Source organism: Lycium ferocissimum, chromosome 2 (genome assembly GCF_029784015.1).
Source record: "Lycium ferocissimum isolate CSIRO_LF1 chromosome 2, AGI_CSIRO_Lferr_CH_V1, whole genome shotgun sequence".
NCBI lineage: Eukaryota > Viridiplantae > Streptophyta > Magnoliopsida > Solanales > Solanaceae > Lycium > Lycium ferocissimum.
The window spans coordinates 39,645,115-39,653,929 of NC_081343.1; the positions used below are offsets into that span (position 1 = coordinate 39,645,115).

General features: G+C 33.5%; 1 non-coding gene across 1 annotated transcript; it reads left to right on the forward strand.

The window, feature by feature from the left end:
* The first annotated feature begins 3,438 nt into the window (after window positions 1–3,438).
* Window positions 3,439–3,510, forward strand: TRNAD-GUC (transfer RNA aspartic acid (anticodon GUC)). Its single transcript has one exon. It is a non-coding gene; the product is annotated as a tRNA-Asp (tRNA).
* The last annotated feature ends 5,305 nt before the right edge of the window (window positions 3,511–8,815 follow it).

Below are 8,815 nucleotides of genomic sequence, written 5' to 3' on the forward strand. Positions count from 1 at the left end.
GTGAGGTGACGTTTCGGTTCCCGCCTATTTTGAAGATAAGAACGAACTTATGGACGAGACCACCGGTTTGAGACTTTTCCACTTCCCGTCACTCTGGTGAAACTACGATCCGGAAAGTGTGGGGACTATCTGTATACGGTAAAAACCGAGTCAATTTGTTACCGGTAAGACCGGAGCAAAAGACAGGTTCAAATAGGTACAAATCCGTTCGATCTTGCTCCACACCAGGGTGTTGTACCGGACACAGCAGATCCAAGTCAAAATAAGCGTGTCCGTTAGTCCGGATAATCTGAGCCCGAGTGTGCATGTCCGTTCCACTATTTGTGCTGACAACCGTACGGGTGTCAGACCGTACGGATCAGCCTTATCCTTTTTAGGGTTTGTTCAGAAAGGCTTTTTGGTAGTGTACAAAAGGCCCATTAGAAATACTTATAAATAGAGGGCAACCCCCCCCCCCCCCCCTTTGGGGGTTGGTTTTTTTTTTTTCTCACATCACAACATTGTAATCATCTAAAATATTAGAATTCTCTTCAAGCATTTTGGTCCGAATTTGTGGTGTTCATCCGAAACCGAGCCAATCTTACATATTGTTTGGCACTTTCAATCTATCTCATTATCATTATTTAGCACATATCATCTGCTTATACACTATACATACATCATTAAATATATATAATCATATACATATTCATTCAGATTTCAAATTTGCCAAAAGATTAAGTTCATCCACATATCTTATTCACCACTTACAAATTTAATTGTTACTCGTAATTCGGGGAAAACACATACCATTCATCTGTTGACCTTTTAGATAATAAGTACGGCTGATCCGCATTTTGTCTTGTTTGTGAGCCAAATCCCGGTAGTTCTTAGCAATTGCAACTTTATTCCATAACTGTAAGTTGGTAAGATTCAACCCCCCCCTATACATTTAGGTGCACATACTCTGTCCCATGCCACTAAAACTCTTTTGGCAATCACATTAGCCCCAGCCATACATAGCTTCTACAATATTAAGCATCAACGATTTTCATCACTTTGGCAAATACCAGAAATAACTGGGACCAAGAGGCTTGAATGCCGAATAATGCAGATGCATTGAGCAATTTTTGTCAACTTTGACACACAGATTATTTATACGACTTAGAATACAATAACTACAATAACATACCCAGTGAAATCCCACGTTGTGGGGTCTGGGAGAGTAAAGTCAGACGTAGACCTTACCCCCATCTCAGAAGATAGGGAGGCTGTTTCCGAATTTATACGACTTAGAATGACTATCAGAAAAGGCCGTGTTAAAGAACGTGTAGTTATCAGTTTCTGCTTATCCAGTGACTAAATCAGTGGATAATCAGTAATTGAAGAAAACTAGAATTGTATTAAACTATAATTGTACTTTGATGGTTTTTGTAGGATCTGGTTGAGTAAACTAAGGCTGAATTTCGCCCTTTTGGAGCTATATTTTGGTCCTGTTAAGATAAAATATTCCCAGGGAAGTATCTTATAAGGAGAATCTGTTATCCAGAAACTAAGGTTAACAAGGTGAAGTTGCACCAAAATTACATGTACATTATATGACGTATTCTGTGGTAGATAATTATACTTCAATAATATTTGGACTAAAAGAATTCATTTTTGCTTATTAAGCGTAGAGACTGTTAATCTGCAAAGGCTGAGCTATTTTCAGACATATTATCTAAGAAGTATACTGTATCATTTTCTAATAGTAATTATCTACAATGTGCTTGCAACAACATTACATATCAGATGTACACCCCATCTAAATACAACTCAAGATAATCTCTAAAAGATTGCAATTCAAGCAAGTCTTCAGTTTTAGTATTTGGGATCATATAAAGTTAGTTATACTTTCATTTGTATTGAAGAAGCTAGTGTTCTGTATGATTTCTGGAAATATATACCATGCTGCAAGATTCTGCCATTCCTCTCCAGTCACAAACAACAAACATCACAAGATAATTACTAATTTCATTTAACTGGCAGATAAATGTTTCTATATGCTAACTTGTGAAATTCCAATCCAACTAATGCCGCAAATCAATTGCTAATTTGAACACCAAACATCATGGAAAATCATTGAATTTTCTTTCACGTAATTAAGGAACTTCATCGTTGCTCCTGTATTTCCAGCATTTGCTGCGATCCTACCAAAATTTTGCATGTAGCTTTATCTGCAGGGACCAATGGCGAAACCAGGAGTTTTGTGAACAGCGTTCAAGATTTAATATGTATGTATAAAAATTAATTTTTGACCTATCTACATAGTATAATTTTCTGGTGTGTTCAACTATTATCCTTCACTTTATGTGGCTATGCTAATGAGTGGACCTCTACATCTTTCATTTTATTGAATATCTGCAGGACTTTATGAAATTTTCCAGAAACCAATTACGGTTACAAATCGCGGAGATATTCTTGCACTTTTTTGAATTCCCTTGTTGGAATTTCTAGCTCACAACGTACTGTCTCCAAGTCCTTTACTGGATCATATATGTCAGCATCACAGGCCTCTTAGCCTCTCATAATTCAACTGCAACAAAGATTTCATGGCTGACTTATCTGAAAAAAGGACATCTCTTGTTATTACATTTTAGACAAGTAAGCTAGTGTCATCCCATGTTACAACTTACAACAACTCTGGTCCTCCAAGCAAGAAAAACCAAAAATAGAAAGCACAGGCAGAAACATTTAGCTTGCATTATTTCTTCTTAGCTGACACAGATTTAATTAGTCACCAATTTCATATCATCCCATGCTCAAGTAGAAGAAAATAACCCAACAAGATCACTACCTAAGACTCTGTTTATCTACACTGTCGCACGGCGGAACTAGAAATTCAAACAAGGAGATTCAAAAAATTGAAGAATGTCAGTCTTGTGATCTGAACCTACTATCTAAAACAAATTTTGAACTATTTTGTCACTATACTAGAAGTTTCTCTTAGGTCCAATAACAACAATTACGCCTCAGTCCCAAACAAGTAAAGGTTGACTATATGAATAACTTGTATATACACAAGTAATTTGTCTTTATTCTATCTGCACATAATTATTTTTTTGATGAAGGAAATTCAATAGAATTCCTTTGGACCATGTAGCTCCGCCCCTGCACTGAGACCCGATCGGTGTTTCAACCAACCATCTATGCCTTGTGTAATTCAATCTGTGTTGAGCTTACATTGTATACACATATGTAAATTTACCTCCCTCTGACTCTAGATAGGCAAGTGATCTCTATTAATGATTTTGTCATAAAGGATTCTAGAAGTGAGAACCTGGTTGACTTATAAGAATCCATTTAATGTAAAGCTTGTCTATTTTGCATTTAACTATGATTTTTCTTAACTGTTCAGATTTTTCATGAGGACAAACATAATAGAAAGATATATCCATGTCCGGAACGGTAAAACAAGAAGTCGTTGTAGTATAGTGGTAAGTATTCCCGCCTGTCACGCGGGTGACCCGGGTTCGATCCCCGGCAACGGCGTTTACTTTTTGTCCCCATCATTTGATGGTGCCAATCTTGTTTTTCGTTTAATTGGGCTGTTGATTATATACGTAAAACAAAGGCAAATAAACTAAGTACTATTTAATACAGTCAAATAAAACAACAGCTCGTTTTGAATGCAAAATCCTGATTAATCTCCAATATCTGACATTTGCAATGATGATTCATGGGAGTCCTCCCTTGTCAGGGAGCTCCATCAGTATTTCTTATCTTGGGTTTTTGGTCTTTATTTTCCCATACGTCATACGTGTGTTTCTTGTCTATAAGCTTATTTTAGTCAAAGCCACCCAACTGTCAGAAAACCAACAAAAAATTGCCTTGGCATTTAGTTCCTGTTGTGTGTTTAAAATACAAATGTAGCCATGAATCTCTCTGTACCACCTAAAATACTAGAGATGAAGCCCGAACTTTCTTAAGAAGCCCACTTTCAGTAGTGTGGTCCAAAATCCAAATGTACAAGAGTACAATGGTTTATTACCTGTTCCATAGGAGGGAGTTCAGTAACCAAAAGCACGGGTGGATGCACTTTTAAGCGCAGCAGTACTATCATATCATTGACATTGGAAGACTTTATAGCTCTAGCTAATATATTATACATTTCTCGGCTATATTTTTAGCTACTTATGTGAATTTCTCTAAAAATATGCACTAGAAAAAATCTTAGGTACAACATTATAAAATAAAATTAATTGACAACTAGTGCTTATGATTAGTTAAGCGTGCGAATTTAGAACCCTAATTGTTTTAAAATATTATTCCTCTTCTAAGATTTCCTGTTTGGAAAGCCACCTGGTAATTGGAATTGGTGTAATTACTACCCTAGTAATTACCCTAGTAATTACACAGCCTAGTAATTACACATTAATGTAATTATAAAGACCTGTTTGTTTGTCATAACGTAATTACAGTGTAATTACAAGTGTGTTGTTTGGTTTCACAAGTGTAATTACACAGTTAGTTTAATTTAAAAATAAAATTTAATTATAAAAAAAGTAAAATTAATATTTAAAAATATTTACCTATATAAATGATAGTATTAAATTATTTATTTAATAACACATTGTTTATTGAAAATATATTAATTAATAATCATATATTTGTAACTAATATTGTAAAAAATAATTGATATATATTTTTCAAATTAATAATATTTAATTTTAATTAATTATAAAACTTAAAAGAAGACTTTTTTTGTGAGAACGTCATGGATTGGATGTTTGATGAAAAAATAATATTTATAAATATAATGCCATAACATTATTCAAATGTTTGACACAAAAAATCCATCAAATGTAAGTGAAAAATAAACAACATGCAATGTGAAAGCAAATAACTTAAAATTGAAAATATGACCTAAATTCAAAATCCAAAAGAAAAAGTTTAACATAATACTCTTATGTCAAATTCCAACATTACATAAGTAAGTTCCAATATAACTTAAGTAAATAATTCAAAAGAAAAGAAAAATATAAGTTTATAACCTCATTCACAATGACATTCTACTTTAACAACGTCGCCCGTTATATGCCAAGTTTGTTAATGACACATTCTTTCCAATATTAAGAGGTGTAGTTTCAAAAATTAGAATAATAACGGTTATGCTAAATGAATAAAATAATAAAATAAAAAATACGAGCAATTACATGGAACCACTAGAAGTAAAGTTGGGAATGAGAAGAAAGGAAATGAAAAATAAATAATATATATAAAAAATACATTTTAAAAAGTAAAAATAAAAAATAAATTAAAAATCAAAAGAAATTAAATAATAGAAATAAAAAATAAATTAAAAATAAAAAGAAATTAAAATAACAAAAAACAAACTAAAAAGTAACTCTGTAATTACAGGATATAATAACATCCAATTCTCAACCCTCCCAAAGAATTGGAGAGTGTAATTACACCCTCTCAATTAACTCAATTCCCACCTAACTGTGTGATTACTTGGTCAAACAAACATACCAAACTGTGTAATTACACCCAATTTCAATTACCTGAGTGGCTTTCCAAACAGGCCCCTAAATTCTGTTCATTCTAATGTGATATTGTTGTGAGAAATATGTATTCCTGGGCAATTTAGTTTGTGCAAATTTCAAACTTCCGGCCAGTAGTGCAAGTGTTTGAGAGTGTTGTGGAACCTTGTAGAGCTACCGGACTAAACGATTTGCACCGTAGTCGGTCCGAAATGGCTTTCAAGCCCATTCAACACTTGCCACGACGTAGCAGTGATTTGATAAGTTATTTTCTTGCTTTTTACTGTTTCTAGATCAATACTATTTGTAATTTTTACTAACAATTGTTATAGTAATTCACTCATTTGTTCAGTTTTTTAAATGTTGACACAACTTACAAAAAATAATGTGTATGCCGCTAATCAAAATTAATGACTAATTCAAATTGCCGTGAGTTTGAATTCTAATTAGTCTTCTTATTTCTACTCACTGGTTGGACTTCGTCACAGTCCTGGTTAATGATGCTTGATCAAATGGAGATTGGAGACACAGCAAATCCCAATTTGATACTTATATGATTAAGTGAACTTGGGTACTGTTAATTGCAAAGAACTCAAGTCCTTATGGCACCATTAGTAATCATAATTCACTGGATTGTACATTTCGAAGTTGTCTGGGATTGAGAATCTTATTATCAATTAATACAAAGATTTGGTTGTTCTTGCTTGATAATCCATTTTGATTACTCCTATGAAGATATGTAACATCACACATTGCTATTGGTGTATAAACATTATAAGGACTAAGGAGGAAGTTTCATGGGACATATATAAGAACTAAAGAAATTAAAGAACCAAACATCAAGGTTGCCGGAATAATTGAAGATGGGTACCATGTCTGTTACGAGAAGATCACGTGCCAACATGTCCTCTTTTGTACAGTACAAGTATGTCTTTTTCTATTATGTGTACCAGCTTGGAACACCTGACAACCCTTGAAAATCCTCAAACACATGAGTGTTATTTAATCTTCATTGTCTCCTCGTTATCTAGGCTCTTTTTCTCCATCCATTTCACGTCATGTGTTATGGTCCGTACTTAATTATTGACCACACCAAACATCATTTTTCTAATACCCAACAATGACCCCTTCAACCTTTCACCCGCACCCCCTTGCGCTATCAGGTAAAAAGTTTATAGCGCCCAATGTTTATATACTAAATATCTAAATGCAAGACGTGTCTTTTATATAAATTTTTATCACTTAATTACATGACAAGTATTCTCACTTTAAATTATTTAATGTGATATAAATATCATGAACCGTAAATAAGTTTTTTTTCAGAATATTATATATACAAAATCTAGAAAGTTTGTGATCTTGAGTTGCACGTATGATAGCTATGCAGATCCTTCTTTTTTCTTGATGTATTCGCGTTTAATGGATGTGATATATGAAATTATACCCAATGACCTTAAAAACGGTGGTCTTGAACTTTTGATCCCGCTTGTCTCGTGGATAAACCTTTAATGTCAAAAAGTAAAACTTATTGAACTTTGAAGTTTTGCAAATGATGCAAGTTAGGTAAAAGACCAACTACTTCCGAGACTATTCTTGTAAATAGCCCGATGTGATAAGGTTGTAAAAGGCCCAATCGACTCATTTCCACGTGAGTGATAAGGGTGTAAATACGTCTTGTTGATCCTTCAAAATGAAAAATAAGGTAATTATTAGTAGTAAAAATCTTGAAGTAATTGATCATACCGAACGAATTCGGGCGACATAGGTGGTAAGGTGCGGTATTTGTTGAGCAAGAAATGTTGCATCAAAGTATTATTAACCATAGGTTGACGTTATAAATAGATAAAACAAGGACAAACACTTCGATCCCTCTAGTCTAACTCAGAATCAGACTTTTCTTGGCACCACCACTCACCCCAAAAACGAAGGACCTTTTTAGCTAGTGAGTTGGTTTAATCTGTCAGATATTTTTCTTTCGTTGCCTTTAAAATATTCAATTTTTAACTAAGGCAGAAAAATTAAAAAGACCATCTTGACCGTTGGGAAGGTCATTGACTGCTTGATTGACAATAATAAGTGGTGGGTAATTTAAAAAAGGTTAAGTTATATGCATAAACAGTGTACAAATAATTTATATAATCAGGCTATTATAAGGTATTTATAAGTAAATTTTCATGATAATCATTAATTAATAACTTCGTAAGAATGATAATTGACAAATTATCACTGTTAAACTACACTAATAATAATAAAAAATTCTTAATATTGTTAAAGAGCATGCAACATAAATTCAATTTACATTAGGAAATGGAGGCTGCGGAGAAAAAGTTATTGGGAAGAGCGAAAGACAGAACATGATAAAACCATTGCCCTGTTATCGCTAAACATGTTATTAAATTAAGTTAAACTTGGTTGGAATGAAGGTTATCATGTGAATTTAATAGAAATTTGCAGACTGTTGTGTCTACTGTCTGTCTCGTAATCTCAGTTCCTTCTTAGATTTAAACCATTTTATCTTAATACTGGATTCTTAAATGATTAACCATGTAGTACAGCATGATCAGTAGCCTAATCTAAGAACCTTTTGACTGATGCCATGTTAGTTAACGAATAATAGATGGAGGTGAAAAATAAAGACTCAACATGAAAGTAAAGCAAAAGTTCTGATTGACAGGTTAATGATCATAGTATTTGATGAATTTAAGCCTTAGATTCTATCCAATAATACGAGTTAGTATGCATTTGTGATTTAAAACTAGCAAAAACAAATTGAATACTTCGTGGAAATATCCTACTAAGCTAATAAAGAAAAAAATTGCAGTTATAGCCATAACTTTTCCAAAAAAAAGGTAAGCCTTTAGCTTACATGGCCGACCAAGTTATCCCTCATCCCGGTGGATCATGCCCACAATAATGTTGATGAAAGCGTTTAAAAGTGTGGTCTAATTGTCAATTTTAAAAATATTTGGAGATTCAGAGTTAATCTTAGCAAAAATAAGAAACGCTTAGTGACTTATTTCTATTTATTTTAATCTTGGTGGATAAAGTTATACAATATCTACAGTGATGAAATAGAGCAGGTATTTAATCAAGGTGTAGACAAATTGACTGGAAAATCATTGTTATTAAAAACTGCTGATGAAAGGAATGATGCGGCAGCTGATTGAGAAGGTAGAGACCAGAGATGGGCAGAGCTTAGATTCCAAGTGTATTGGGGGTTGTGGGGGTCCCAGTTTCTTGGTAACGTCCTTTCTTTTTGTTAAATATTGCATGCTTGGGACCACACACATTACTCTTCCTCTATATAAGAA